Genomic DNA, 14,626 nt, shown 5'->3' with positions numbered 1-14,626 from the left:
ATTGCCCCCAACAATCTGAGTCCTCATTTTACCGATCTCAGAAGGATGGAAGGCTGAGTCAACCTTGGGCCGCTCAGAATTGAACTCCTGGAATGAGCAGTGAGTTAGCCCCGCAGTACTGCATTCTAACCACTGCGCCACCATGGATCTATCCAGTTGAGTACCCATACTAAAAGATGACAACTACCCAGTTGAGACAGTTTATCCAGTTACAGGGGCCTTTTGAACAGACAGACAAGTTTAGGGGTCTAGTTGTGCTGGTCTAGGCCATTTGTTGCCTCCAACTACTTTAGATTATGCCTCCCATAATCTACAGTATTTGCATAAACCAGGCAGGGCCTGCAAACCTGACAACTTTAAGACTTATGGACTTCAACTCCCAGAATTCTGGGAGTTAAAGTCCACAAGTCTTAATATTGCCAAGTTTGGAGACCTCTGGCATAGACTATGTCTTACGGTAGTTGTACTCCAACCACCATGTACCCAGGTTTTACTATATCACTGGGTAGCAGTTCTCACAGAAGTATCTTCCCCATCTTTTCCCCCATGGAGAGATCACGGACCTTTCCATTTGAAAGGGGGAGGGGTTTCCACTTAAGAGCTGTACTCCATATGGTCTTCTGTTGTAGAAGGGGGAGGACACTAAGAGTGGCCCATGTGCACAGAAATAATGAAAAATGAAGGATGCCTCTGCAGAGAGTTTTTTAAGGTCTACCTCTGAGCTGGGAGAGTAACATATTTATGTTTTTCCACACCTTTTGGACAAGGAATAAGTGACAGAGATGGAAAGAGAATATTCTGATCATAAAGATCAAAAACCTTTTATTTTAAGAGGTGGTACATTTTGCTCAGCAGCTGCACCATCACAGTAAGGAGGACTTATTCCTAGTTAAGAATGCATATAGAATTGTAATCTAATTATTTCTTCATCTGTTTTCTTCTAGGGCTGGGAGTATTTTTTTTTTCAGGCTTTTATGTAAAAGCAGAATACCCTTTGCAGTATCTATCTGATTTTTTTGGGTTTGTTCTTTGCTTTTAGTTTACTTGGATTGTGCTTAGTCCTCATGTAAAGGAAGTATTCTGTCACTAGGCACGGGCTCCCTCTAAAAACAGATTGTGACCACCAGATGGTAAATATCTCAGGTATTTAACAATATGTAGATATATATTGTAGTTCTCATCTAACAAAAAGTTGTTCTGATTTGACACAGAAATGGGATAAAAAAACATTCCATCTGCTGGTCACACAGCTACTTAGGAATCTGGCATAGGTTTCTAATAACATCTTCATTTCCATGTTGATGATTCTGATCGAAAATGACGAGAAAGTGAACTCTTACCTTTGTTCCACCTTGTAACAAATTTGTTCTTATAGCAAATTCTGTTTTCTAGCTGGTGCATCAAAAGACAACTCTGTAATTAAATTAAGGGATTTTGTTTTGTTTTGTTTTGCTCCTGACCCAACCAATAGTGAGTAGGGGTGGAAGGAGGGACAGTGCCTCCTTTTGTACCATGTTATAAAATGCAGATTGATTCTATGCCTGTTTCAAAGATAGATTTGCTTAAGGGTATTTTCCCCACACGGCCTCTGTGTATGTGTGTAGGGGAGGGCAGTGTGAGGGGAGGCAGAGCAGGTTCTATTAAGTTTCCTAAAAACTACGGACTTCACTACTAATTACCAGAATTATGTACTTTCTTCCAACGTTTCAGGAGCTGGACAGCTCATTTTCCTCCTCCTGCCCTTGTACAGTATATAGGTACCTCAGGATAAACCCATGCTTAATTCTCCAAGCCACTTAATTGTGGGGCAAATTTGTTGGGGAGACCGAAGGCCAAGCGACTTTCCCAAGGTTACAAAACAAATGTGTGGCAAATCCAGAATTTATGTTCATCCCATCTCCCAGTGGCAGCCCTTAATCTATTATGCTTCATAAATCAGCCTGGGAGAGCATCTCTCTCTGCTCCAGAAAAGAAAGGGGATTAATAAGGAAAAGTGAACAAAGGTTTACACTGAGGTTATTCCAATCAGAGAGCATAAATCTTGTTTTCTTGCTTCGCTGAGAGACACTGCCTTTCCACATCCCTAACATTTATTTTTTCATGGGGCCGGAGGATGATAAAGACTGAGGCTATTCCCTCTAAATCAGTAAGAATGCATTTTTACATTCATTTCATATGAAGGGATTCCCCTAAACAGGATGATTTTTTAAAAAATGATGAGAAGAGGACTTTGGCCCCCTCCCTGCCACCATTTTATGGCCAAGAGGGGAATTCAATTGGTATCAATGAATCTCATATAGAGTTACAAAACTCAGAACATGCTGTGGCCTCGGTCTTTAAAATCCACTTTCCAGGTACCGGATCTGAACCATCATCACCAATCAAGAAGGGCTTGAGGGAGGGTATTACAAAGCAAACACATGGCATCTTTTCTTGCTCTTAAGTAATCAAAGTGAAATGCCCAGCATCTTCTCTTTGGGACCAGGTTTCCATATCTGCAGCTGCTGTTTCAGGAGGCCTCCTATTTTATGTGCAATAACTCTCAGCTAGTGGTTATTTCAAACTAAACAAGGAGGCCTTCTAAGCATTTCTAGCATGTGGTGTTGGAGATCACAAACGCGTCCCTCCTCCCCGACCATCCAGCCTGTGCCCACTTTCCTCTCCCTCCCCTCCCGGCTCTGAGCCCTGGGGATCTCTATCCATCTGCCTCTCCCTCCTTCACTACCATATCGGTCCAGTTTCCTTTTTTAAAAAAAATTTCCAACCAGCCCCCTCGAGAAGGCCCAAGTTTCCGAGGAGGACCACTCTGCAGGCACAAACAAACAGCCAGGATGGGAGGCAGCCAGCCAGCTATCTTGGCCTTGAAAGCTGCATCCTTCTTTCCCCGCAGCCGCTCTGTCTCTAAGCAAAGGGGGGGGGGAGGAGAAGGGGGGGAGGGTGCTGAGGGAGAGAACCATTCCAAGGCAGCACTAAGGCTGGCACAAGTCCATCACGAGCCATCCATGGCTCTTCCATTTATAGTTCACCTATTTAGCTGCAGCCCTGCAAGCCGGAGAGCGGTTAGCATCTTTCTCACCTCCCCCACACTCCAACTCCCCACCACCGTGCCCCATCTGTCAAATCACTTCTAAAGCAAAAGACCACCACCGCATTTTTCTTCACCAAACTCTCACCTTGATAGGAAGGGGATGGGGATGGCGGGGGGAAGGGGGGGACGGACGACAAACTAGAGCATCCTTTGGGGGACATGGTGGAGGGATGAACCCCCCCCCACTTCCAAGGTACCCTAAATATGAACTAGGATCGGGGTAGTGAGTAAAAGGGAGCAAAAGCCTCCTTTGCCTTCTCCTCATCAGGACTGGACGCCTCTCCTTCGCCATCATCAACTCTCCATCCATCCTCCCGGCCCTCCCTTCCCCCACCGGTGATAGCTCCGGGCGGCCCTTTCGCTCCCCTCGCCCGGGCCCGCATCCCTTTCTCTCCTCCAGAACCCCGATTTCTCCCCCTTTCCCCTTTTGGCGACGGACCCTCCCCGAGCTTTGCCCTTACCTCTCCGGGGCGCCTCGCCTCGCCTCTCCTTTTGCAACGGGCGATCCAGCGGCTGCAGCGGCAACAAAAGCGCCTGCTCCTCCCCCGCTCCGTCAGCCGGGCAGGCCGGTCCCCATCTGGCTAATCACCGCGCTCCCCGGACACGAGCAGCAGCAGCAGCAGCAGCTGCCGCCACCACCGCCGCTGGAACAAGGCGCATCCTCCCCGGCCGTGGCGCGGCGCAGCGCGGCGCTCACAAACAAGCAGAGCCCAGCCAGAGCCGGGGCGGAATAGGAGGCGAGATGCAGACGGAGGGTGGGAGGGGGAGAAATCGGGCTATGCCAGCCCGGGATCGGCCGTATCCCCCGTCGACCCTGGGCGATTCCAAAGGAGGGACAGGCTCGCTTCTGCAGTGGGCAGGCTTCTTGCCGGTCTCCCCCCCCCCTTGCGTCCCCCCCCACTGGTGTCACTCTGGGGACAGACACGCCCTGAGCCTGGGGAACTTGGAACTGCTTCTCTGCTTCTCAAGCGAAGCGGAACGCCAACCCCTTAAAGGCGAAGCGTCCTCGCGTGCAAGCCGGAGACAGCCTGGCTCCCAGGGAAAAAAGGGGGGAAAAAAAAAAAAAAACACCGTGTTGTAAAATTCCACACGACGGGGTGGGGAAACACACACACACACACACACACACACACACACCCCTTTCTAAGATTTAAACATCACCGACGGGTAGTCCTCGACTTACGACCACAACGGAGCCCACGGTTTCTTCGTCTTAAAACGAGAGGTTGGCGAAGCGAGTTTGGCCCTAGTCTTGCCACCGTCGTTAAGCGAATCGCTGCACTTGTTAAGTGCGGTTGTTAAGGGAACCGGGCTTTCCCCATTGACTTGGCTTGTCAGAAGGTCGCAAAAAGGGATCATGTGACACCCCCTCCCCCAAGACACTGCAAGGTTCCCTCATAAACACTCGACTGGCGACCCCCAGGGGGAGAGCCTTCTCTGTGGGGGCACCTGCCCTCTGGAACGAATTGCCCCCGGAGATTCGGAGGATCCCGGACCTACGCACCTTCCGCCGTGCCCTCAAGACCCTTTTGTTCCAACAAGCCGGGCTGGCCTAATTCTAATTCTTTTTATCTTTTAATCTTTAATCTTTAATTTTTAATTCTTGAGGTTCAAAAAATGGGTTTTTAATTAGTTACGGGCCATAAGGTTTAATATATATTTTAAATAGTTATTAAATTTTCTATTTGTGTGTTCTTATTCTGGCTGTACACTACCCTGAGTCCTTCGGGAGAAGGGCGTTATATAAATTCAAATAAATAAATAAATAAATAAATAGATAGATAAATAAATAAATAAAAACAAACAAACAAACACGAGGCAGTTGCCAAGCATCCACATTTCGATTGTGTGATTAGGGCAGGAGTCTGCAACCTTAAACAGTTGAAGAGCCATCTGGACCTGTTTCCCACAGAAAAGAAAACACCGGGAGCCACAAAACCCTTCCCATGCCTAACTATTTCTTGAGCGGCCAACATATGTAGTTGAATTAAACATTCTGTTTTCTTCTGAAACTTTTCTTTTCTTGGATTTATCCATGGTTGGCCTACCGGGGGTTGAAAAGCTCAATAAATCGCATGCCGGCAGGTGTCGCACATTGGCGGTTGTGACGCATATTTTGAGTAACGGAGCCGCAGCAGAGGGATGAAAGAGCCACATGCGGCTCCAGAACCGCAGGTTGCTGACCCCTAGACTAGGGAATGCTGCAATGGTTGTAAGTGTGCAAAATGCTCATAAGTGGCTTTTTTCAGTGTCGTGGTAATTTCGAACGGTCATTAAATGAACTGTTGTGTGTTGAGGACTTACCTGTATTAGAATTCCCATCGCCAAAAAAAATCACCATTGCCAAAAAAGATGACTGGCTTACGATGCCTCCCAAGATAATGTAAGGGATTGGGAACAAGTGGACAAGGGACCAGTGAATGAATGGCAGTGGAGAATTAGCAGCAGTTCAGGGTTTTGGAAACACTTTTCTTCTTTAGAAGAAAATAAAGATAAGGGAGTTGGATTATGGGGTACAGAGGTTTCTGGTTGTTCCATCCCAGAAGCAGCATTCTTACATTGGTGAAAGTATGAAAAACAATTAAGGTCTGCCCCTTCCAAAATACTGCTGAACTCATGGGGGTTACCTTTGAACAGAGATCTCTGTGATTGCCGTGCAAAATTATCAAGGTCTTAAAAGGACCTTCTGTGTGTGGAAAGGTTGAAATGATTTGGGTCTTTCTAATCATATTCTGATTGGCACAGATGGAACTCTCTCCTTTCCTTTCTCCTGCTTGGCATGTTAGGCTGGGACTACCATTCCCATAATACTCAATTCAATTCAGAGAATGGGAGTCTCAAGGCATGTAAAAAGCATTATGTGGAGGATGAGTGGCTTGCAGTTGGAGGTATCTATTGGCAGTCACTACAAACAGGACCAGTTTGAAGGCATTTTATTCACAAAGTCTGCACCAGTTCAAAAGCAGCTCTGAGCTGCTGGTGATCCACATCTCTCTCTCTCTCTCTCTCTCTTTCTCTGTCTCTCTCCCCCCTCCCTCCCACTCCCTCTCATTCCCTCCCCCCTCCTCTCCTCTCTCTCTCCTATTATCATCCTATCATCTTCCTCTCTTTTATTATTGAATTTGAATTTGTATTGAATTTGTATACCGCCCTACTCCCGAAGGACTCAGGGCGGTGCACAGCCATGGAATAAAACATATAAATACAAAATTTAAAATAGATTAAAACGAAATTAAATAATTTGGCTGAACAAATTTAAAACCCCAACAATTTAAAACCAAATTTAAAATTCCATTTAAAAAGGGGAAAAGCTTAGGTCAGGCCGGCTTGGTGAAATAGAAAGGTCTTTGTCTCTGTATCTATTATCTATCTATCTATCTATCTATCTATCTATCTATCTATCTATCATCTATCTATCTATCTATCATTTATTATCTCTGTCTGCCTGTTGTTAAACTGTCAGTGGGAAAGTGTTCATAGTTACCACTCATTGTACAAGTTCAAAGTGCTCTCTGTTCATGTTTCTTTGCTTCATGGAGACATGGAGTTGAGAGGGACCATTGATTCCAACTCTGCTCAATGCAGGGGTCCAAATCAGAGCAGCCAAACTAGATGGCTGTCTTGCCTCTGAACACATTCAACGATCTATAGGATTTAGCTTTCCTGATCATCCCGTTGCTCTTCTTAGCACCTGCTCCATTTTTTTCTGAATCTTTTAAAAATACATCACTCAGAACTTGCTGCAATATGCAAGGGGGGGAAGGGCAGGTGTCTCATCAAAGCAGAATACTTATGTCTTGGGGTTTGGAAATTATACTTCTGATGATACACTCTACAATTTCATTATAATGTCTTTTTTGCAGCTATATCTGTCTCCTGGCTCAGACCCAGTTTCAAGTCAATTTCCAAGATGTTTTTACAAATAATTTTGCCAGGTCATCCTTTACCTATGCATTTGATATTTTGTTCTCCACCTAAGAATTCTGCATTTGTCTATATTAAATTTCATCTTTTAATCTTCAGCCCATTTTTCTAATCCACCGAGATCACTTTGCAGTTTATTTTCGTGTCCTAAAGTATTTGTGTCAACCTCAAATCTGATAGGGTATCACTTCTACCTCTTTATCCACTGTATATTGTTTAGAAACAAATATGGAAATGTGAGGGGCCCAGAAGACCTAATTCTTGTGGTAGCCTACACTACATGTTGTCTTGGCTCAATTTGATGAGAAGCCATTGAAGTTCAATCCTTGGGTATCATTTTCAAGACAGCTCTGCATCTGCTTAATTGCTATGCCATCCATTCCACAGTGAAGTTTTTTTATGAGTAGCACATCATATGTGCTATAATCAAACAATGTGCAATGTATTGTGTGGGATATTCTAGGCACTGTTGGAAAACAAATCACTCATATTCATGCCAAACTCTATTGTGATGGCGTGTCATCTTGTGGATTTAACAAAGGAACATCTGGTTGTGGTTTTTTTGGGATGAGTTAGATTTTGTTAGTCCTGAATGGACAGGGTTGAACTCAGCTATCTGTATAGCTAAGGTTTCTCACAGGATGTGTGGTTGAATCCAGGTGGTGGTGAATTCCATCTCTGTGAGAGAGGATGATCTCATTAATGCTTATGGAGGCAGTGGTCCACCCTCTTCTCAAGAAGCCCTGGTTGGACAAGACGATGTTCAGAAGGTGGTCACCCTGCAGTTGCAAAGAGCCTTGAAGGAAGTAGGTTATCTGCACTCATTTTTGTCCTGCATCAGGCCTATGTACAAGACTGTGACAGCATTGATCGTGGTTGTGGATGACCTCTGGCAAGAGCAGGTTAGGAATGGTCCTCCTACATCTCTCAGCAGCTTTCAGTACACCATCAATCATGATAGCCTTCTAGACTGACTCAGAGATTGGGAGTGAGGGGCCATGATGCTACAGTGGTTCTTCTCCTTATTCTAGGTCTAATTCCAGTCTGGATTATTTGGAGGTGAGAGGTCTGTCCCAAACCCACTTAGAGATCTCTTCTCCCACTGTTTCATTGATTTCCAGATGCAATTCAATGAGCTGGTTGCCACCTATTAAACTTTCATGGCATGGGGCTGGGTTATTTGTGGAACCAGCTTTCTCCAGTTGGTTCTGTCTCCCTGCCTAAATCCAACAGCGTGGGCATGCTTCAGATTCTTATCCAGTGCTCTCCAGCAGTGTGCCTTTTCTCTTACAGTGCCTACCGTCTGGAACACCCTACCCTGAGATTCATTTGGCCTTGACTTTGCTAGCATTTTGTAAACATTTCAAGACCCGGATGTTGTCTTGACATGTGATTTTGTACAGTTTGAGTTAGAGTGGGTTTGGGTGCCATTGTGTTATATTGTTATCATTATTGTGGTTTTTTTTCTGTTGTTAGTTCTGGGAGGAACAGACTCAGGCATAGTTAAAATGGCTGGGCCTAGGTCTTCCAGAATTAGAAATATTCCAGTATTGACTCTCCATTGGATTGCACTTCACATTCAAGGTTTGTGAATAAACTGGGGGTCCTCTTGGACTCTCAGGTATGTGCCAGTTGTACCCTTTCCTGAATTGGGAAGCTTATCAGACAGTCACTCTAATCACCTAACCACTGAATTACTGTAATGCGTCTAAATGAGGCTGCCCTTGAAGACTGTCTGGAAGCTACAATTGGTCCAGAATGCAGCCAAATAGGTGGTGACGGGGATGCTGCATTTTGATGCATGCATGACTCCATGGCTTCGGAGCTCTATTGATTGTCAACTGGCCTCTGGGTGCAAGCCAAGATGCTGGTTATATCATGTTCGAAGCCCTTTGTGGCATGAGTCCTGGTTATTATTTATTTATTTAATCAATTTGCATAAAGGTAAAGGTTCCCCTCGCACATATGTGCTAGTCGTTCCCGCCTCTAGGGGGTGGTGCTCATCTCCGTTTCTAAACCGAAGAGCCAGCGCTGTCCGAAGACGTCTCCGTGGTCATGTGGCCAGCATGACTAAACGCCAAAGGCGCATGGAACACTGTCACCTTCCCACCAAGGTGGTCCCTATTTTCCTACTTGCATTTTCTACCTGCTTTCTAACTGCTAGGTTGGCAGAAGCTGGGGCAAGTAATGGGACCTCACCCCGTTGCGCAGCACTAGGGATTCGAACCACCAAACTGCCGACCTTTCTGATCGACAAGCTCAGTGTCTTAGCCACTGAGCCACCACATCCCCTATTATTTATTTATTTAATCAATTTGCATACCTTCCCATAAACGTTTCTGGGTGATGAACAATATCAAAAAACAAAATCAAAACAGCTCAGTTTGCAATCACTAGCATAGATAGGAGGTGGGTCCTTTCACACATGGATCCTGGACATACAACTAGGTCTTAAGGACTTTATGAAAGAAGGCCATCTGGATCAGAGTCATCCCGATTTCTGGAGGCAGAATTTAGCTGAAGATCCAGTCATCTCCAGTCTTCTCTACCCATCCAGTTTGGCCTAGCTAGCAGGTAAATGCACTCTAGGTTCCATCAATTAAAGAATGTCATGTTACAGGATGAGGAAACACATCTACTCAGCTGCAATTCTTGCTCCTCTGGAATGATGTGCGCCAAGAAATTTATGTGGCAGCCATCCTTGTATCATCCAGGGAATTACTGAAGTCTTGGTGGTTCTCCCACCCATGAGGACAAGGTGATTGTGGAGCCCCCGTTTTGTGGTTATAGTTTTAGTATTTTGCTCTTCCATTCAGTTGTATGCTTTTACAACTTGTTTTTTTTACCCGTAAACCACCAATTAGGAGCTAAGCAGCCTATTTAATGAATGAATAAATTAATAGTATATTTTATTCAATTATTAATAATTGAGATATTACTTAGGATTGCAAAGGCACCCTGACTCCAAATCTAACCACGTGGGGTGGCTTCACAAAGCCAGCCAGGTACAATATGGCTGACTCTTTTGTGGATTAAGCCATACAAATATCACTGCGTTTTCTCCATATTACAACACTCAGGATTTCAAAAGCTGTTTTGCTAATATGGTGACAAATACTCTGTTAGGCTTGGCATATTTGTTTATTTATATCCTTCATTATTTTTTACCAATAACTTGAGGTGGCGAACAGATCTAACCCATCTTCCTCTTCCTGCTTTATATTTTCCATATAAACTAGGCAAGAAAAGATCCAAAATAATTTAAAGGCGTATGTCTATGGGGATAGAAGTGAATATCCTCCCTTTTGTTCACACTGAAGATAATTCCATGAAATCCTTCAGTGAAAGTAATTCCTGGGATAGAACAAGCAGTAGTCAGTTACATTTATCCCAGTATCTATTCAAAAGGTTCAAATAGAAACCATGCAGTGGTGGTATTCAGCTGGTTCTATCCGGTTCGGGCAAATTGGTAGCGGCGGCGGCGGGAGGCTCCGGATGTAATCACGCCCCTTTTGACGCTCAGCGCATGCGCGGAAGGCCCTGTGCATGCACGGAGGTGGCGCGTGCGCTCCCATTTGCAAACTGGTAGCGAAGGTAAGTGAATACCACCCCTGAAACCATGGATATTTTCCCAAATGGAATCTGCAACTTAACACACAAGTAGCATTTCCTAAAGAGATCTCCATTAGATTTGAGGAGTGTTTGGAAGACTCACATGACCCTGGGACACTACAATTGTTTTATAAATCAGTTGCCAGGTGGGTGAATTTTGATCACCTGACGGGGGGGGGTGTTGCTGCAATTTTCGTAAGCGTGAAAAATGGTCACAAGTCACTTTTTTCAATGCTGTTGTAACTTTGAATGGTCACTAAATGACCTGCTGTAAGTCAAGGACTATCTGTCCCTGCTGAAGGATAAACTCTCCCAAGCATAGTACTTCCAGGAAATTTCTTACTTACCTTGCTAACAACTTTTACCTTCAAATGTGAGGGAAGGTGCAAGAGGATTAATCGGTCTGATAAGCTATAAATCAGTTTGAAAGGTTTAGCTGGGGAAGTGGAAGTAGCAGGGACACCGGAGGGAGGTGAGTATATAATGTTGAAGTTTTTAAGATAAGGGAACTGAAAAAAGAATATAGGCAAATGTAAAATGTCAAAAAAGATTTCAAAAACGGGTCTCAGTAGACTTCCATGACCAAAGATCTGACAAAGGCCCAGGATGGAAATTCTAAAAGCGAAGATATGAAGAGCACAATTACAATCAATACCAGTGAAGAAGGAAAACAAGATAGGAAAAGAAGCTTATGGTTACTCTAAAAGCTAAATGAATGCCTGAAAACAAAGAAGAGAAATACAGAAAGTAGAAAAAGAACCAGGACACAAAGGAAGAATCTATAGAGGAAGACTGGAACTACATATATACCTATAGACTATAAGATACCTATATACCTAGCTGTGTGTGTATATATGTGTGTGTGCAGTGGTGGGATTCAAATAATTTAACAACCGGTTCTCTGCCCTAATGATTTCTTCCAACAACCAGCTCATCAAACTGCTCAGAAAGTTAACAACCGGTTCTCCTGAAGTGGTGTGAACTGGCTGAATCCCACCACACTGTGTGTGTGTGTGTGTGTGTGTGTGTGTGTGTGTGCATGCGTGCATATGCCTATATATAGGTAGGTTGTTGTCAGGAAAATGAAAAATCAGAATGTCTGTATTTATTGAAAGAAATTAAGAACAATAAAAGGGCCTTTTTAGATATGCTTAAAATAAAAGCAAAAGGAAAAAAATCAGTATCTCTCCAGTGGAAAAGATAAAATACAGGTAGTCCTTGACTTACAACAGTTTGCTTAGTGACCATTCAAAATTACAACAGCACTGATAAAAGTGACTTATGACTGTTTTTCACCCTTATGACCGTTGCAGCATCCCCATGGTCACATGATTTACATCTGGATGCTTGACCACTGACTCACATTTATGACAGTTGTCGTGCCCTGGAATCATGTGATCCCCTTTTGCAACCTCATGATCCTCATTTAACAACCGGGTTACTAATTTCACAACCGCAGTGATTCATTTAACAAATGCGGCAAGAAAAGTTGTAAAATGGAGCAACATTCACTTAACAAATTTCTCACTTAGCAACATAAATTTGGGGCTGAATTGTGGTCGTAAGTTGAGGACTACCTGTATGAACAGGTAGTGAAGAAAAGGCAGAGCTCGCATCTCCAATGGTTACATTTTATCGAATAGAAAACTTGATGTTCCAGCAGGCAGATCTAAAGAGCAGGGCAAAGGGGTGGGTTTGAAACCCGAGACTGAAGCAGACATGGTCAGAAAACACCTCCTCACTGGGAATCATTTTAAATTTTCAGGAGCAGATGGATTCTATGGCTACTTAAAGAACTAGCTTATAATTTGTGAAACACCCTTTGCTAAAAAAGAAATTCTGAAGAATCAGATGTGCCGGAACAGTATAAATCTTTATTTTCAAAAAGTAAGAAAAAGTAAATTAAAAAAGCTAGAGTTTTGCCAGACTGGACACTGAAAGCTAGGAAGATTCTACCTCTCAGATAACTGAGAGATTGCACTGTATGCATTCTAAAAACAACGCAGTAGCCAACAGCAGCCTAGAGTTGCCAGGAACAGATTTGATTAATCAAATCATTTTTCTTAATTGACTATCCTTCTTAATAGATAGTAGGAATGCTGTGGATGCAATATATCTTGATTTAAGCGAAGCATTTGACAAAGTGCCCCACAGCATACTGATTAGCCAATTTGTTTTCAGAAGGTCTTCAGACACGAATTACCTCCGATGCCCAAATAATACACTGGGGATGCTCTCTTGAATGTATCTTTGTTTCACTATAGGTTGCATTTACAGTAAACCATATTCACAATTATTGTTGTAATTGTGTATATTAGAGTAAGCCTGAAAAAGTGACATGAATCTGAATACATGAATGAATGGACTTTCATGGTAAATTCTAGATTTCTCCTGGTAAAATGCGGTCCAAGGTAGCGAAGATCAGTTTGTTAGTTTCTAGGATTTCCCCCCCCCCCACCCCATCCCACCCCCTTTTCTACAATTTTCTGCCACTTGTAAAGATCCAGGTTCTCAAGCCAAGCACTCTGATAATCTCACAATCAAGTCCACTATTTGCATTTGGTAGGGGCAGAGCTTCCTTTGTGTCAGTCCATTTGTGACCCTAGTGTAAATCTAACTGCATCTTTCCCAGTTTTAAGCAGCTTTTTTAAACTCTACAGTTTTTGCTCTAACTACTTCCCCATATTCAAGACATCCGCCTGGAGAAATATGGGTATATCACCAATAGTGAGGATTCCATAAAGACTTTCTCTCTGTACATTCTTCAGTTTAATTCGAGCAGCTTAATTCTGATTTTGGAGGTTTCACGGTCAAGATAGTTTATGGCACACCTGGAGAAAATGTCTGCACCAAGACTGAGATGGACTGAGTTATGGGCCCATGCAAACAACCCCTTAGTCACTTGGAAATATCACTTGGCACTATTGGTTCTTTGGGCTGAAAATGAGGTGTGCTGTGCTTTTTCTCTTAAATGAAAGCAAAGCCCCAACTCTTGGATTTGGTATGAGGCTTTTACAAAGGCTCCACAAATCAGCCCAATCCAAATACGGTAGGTAGACCTCTTGAGGAAGGGCTCCAAAAGCAGAGTCCACATCCTTGGGAAACAGCCTCCAAGACAATTTGGTCAAGAAGGAAAAGGTAGCATCAAGGGCCTACCTGCTCCAAAGTTCATTTTATACTACATGGCCCAATTTATATCCCCATTCTTCCTCAGGGATGGGAATATTCTAGCAAGGTCATCATCAGTTACTATTTCAAATACCAAGACACCAAAGAATGGAAGGGAGACAGTGGGGGATACAAAAGGAAATTCTGGAAACGCCACTATACATTGTCTTTGCACTACCTGCTACTAATAGTGCAACATTTTAGAATCTATCCCTAGACTAAAGACACAGGTCATCTTCAACTTACAATCATTCAGTTAGTGACCATTTGAAAGTGGATTGGCACGGAACAAAAATGTTCTGCCCCAGCTACGGACCCCAAAGAACGCAGCACACACAAACTCTATTCAAAGCTTATTTTACTCAAATAACTTAGTCTTTATCAACCAAAGGCTGTTAATAAACTGTCTTAACAGCCTACCAGAATTCTAAGATAAGGTAATCACAGTCTTACTAGAGTTGGCAGAAAGCGCAGAAGCAATTTTGCAGAGAATCCAGACACGAAGGAGATTGAACTAAAGTTGTTCCCTACAGCTTGCTGCAAGCGGCGTTCCTCCTTAAATAGGCTAAGGGAGTGGCCAATTAGCCCCAAGCCTTATTCTTGAGGAGACCTCCTCCTTTTGGCAGCTCTGCGCGCCTATGCCTTAAGAGGCTCCTCCTCTTCGTCCTCTTCACTTAAAGGATCTTCTGGAGGTTCTGAAGGCCCTGGCTGAATCCCTGCTTCTGGCACCACATCTTCTCCAGCCTCCTCACTGTTCGACTCGAGCGTCAGCTGCACAGGCTGCTGGCGCAGCACACCAGCCACCTCATTGTCGGAATCAGCTACAATCTGCAC

At 43.9% G+C, this 14,626-nt stretch overlaps 1 protein-coding gene across 1 annotated transcript in view; it reads right to left on the bottom strand.

The window, feature by feature from the left end:
- The window catches only part of MAP3K12 (mitogen-activated protein kinase kinase kinase 12), a 137,776-nt gene extending 133,825 nt beyond the window's left edge, over positions 1-3,951 (bottom strand). Inside the window, exon 1 of the mRNA XM_034412141.3 lies at positions 3,550-3,951. The gene's annotated coding sequence lies outside the window, so the exon portion shown is untranslated. The remainder of the gene's footprint in view (positions 1-3,549) is intronic.
- Between the last annotated feature and the right edge of the window lie 10,675 nt (positions 3,952-14,626).

This window comes from Pantherophis guttatus, chromosome 2 (assembly GCF_059756535.1).
Source record: "Pantherophis guttatus breed Tessera chromosome 2, ASM5975653v1, whole genome shotgun sequence".
In the NCBI taxonomy this organism is placed as follows: Eukaryota; Metazoa; Chordata; class Lepidosauria; order Squamata; family Colubridae; genus Pantherophis; species Pantherophis guttatus.
The sequence above is the reverse complement of the archived record's forward strand: the minus strand, read 5'-3'. Positions and strand labels throughout refer to the sequence as shown.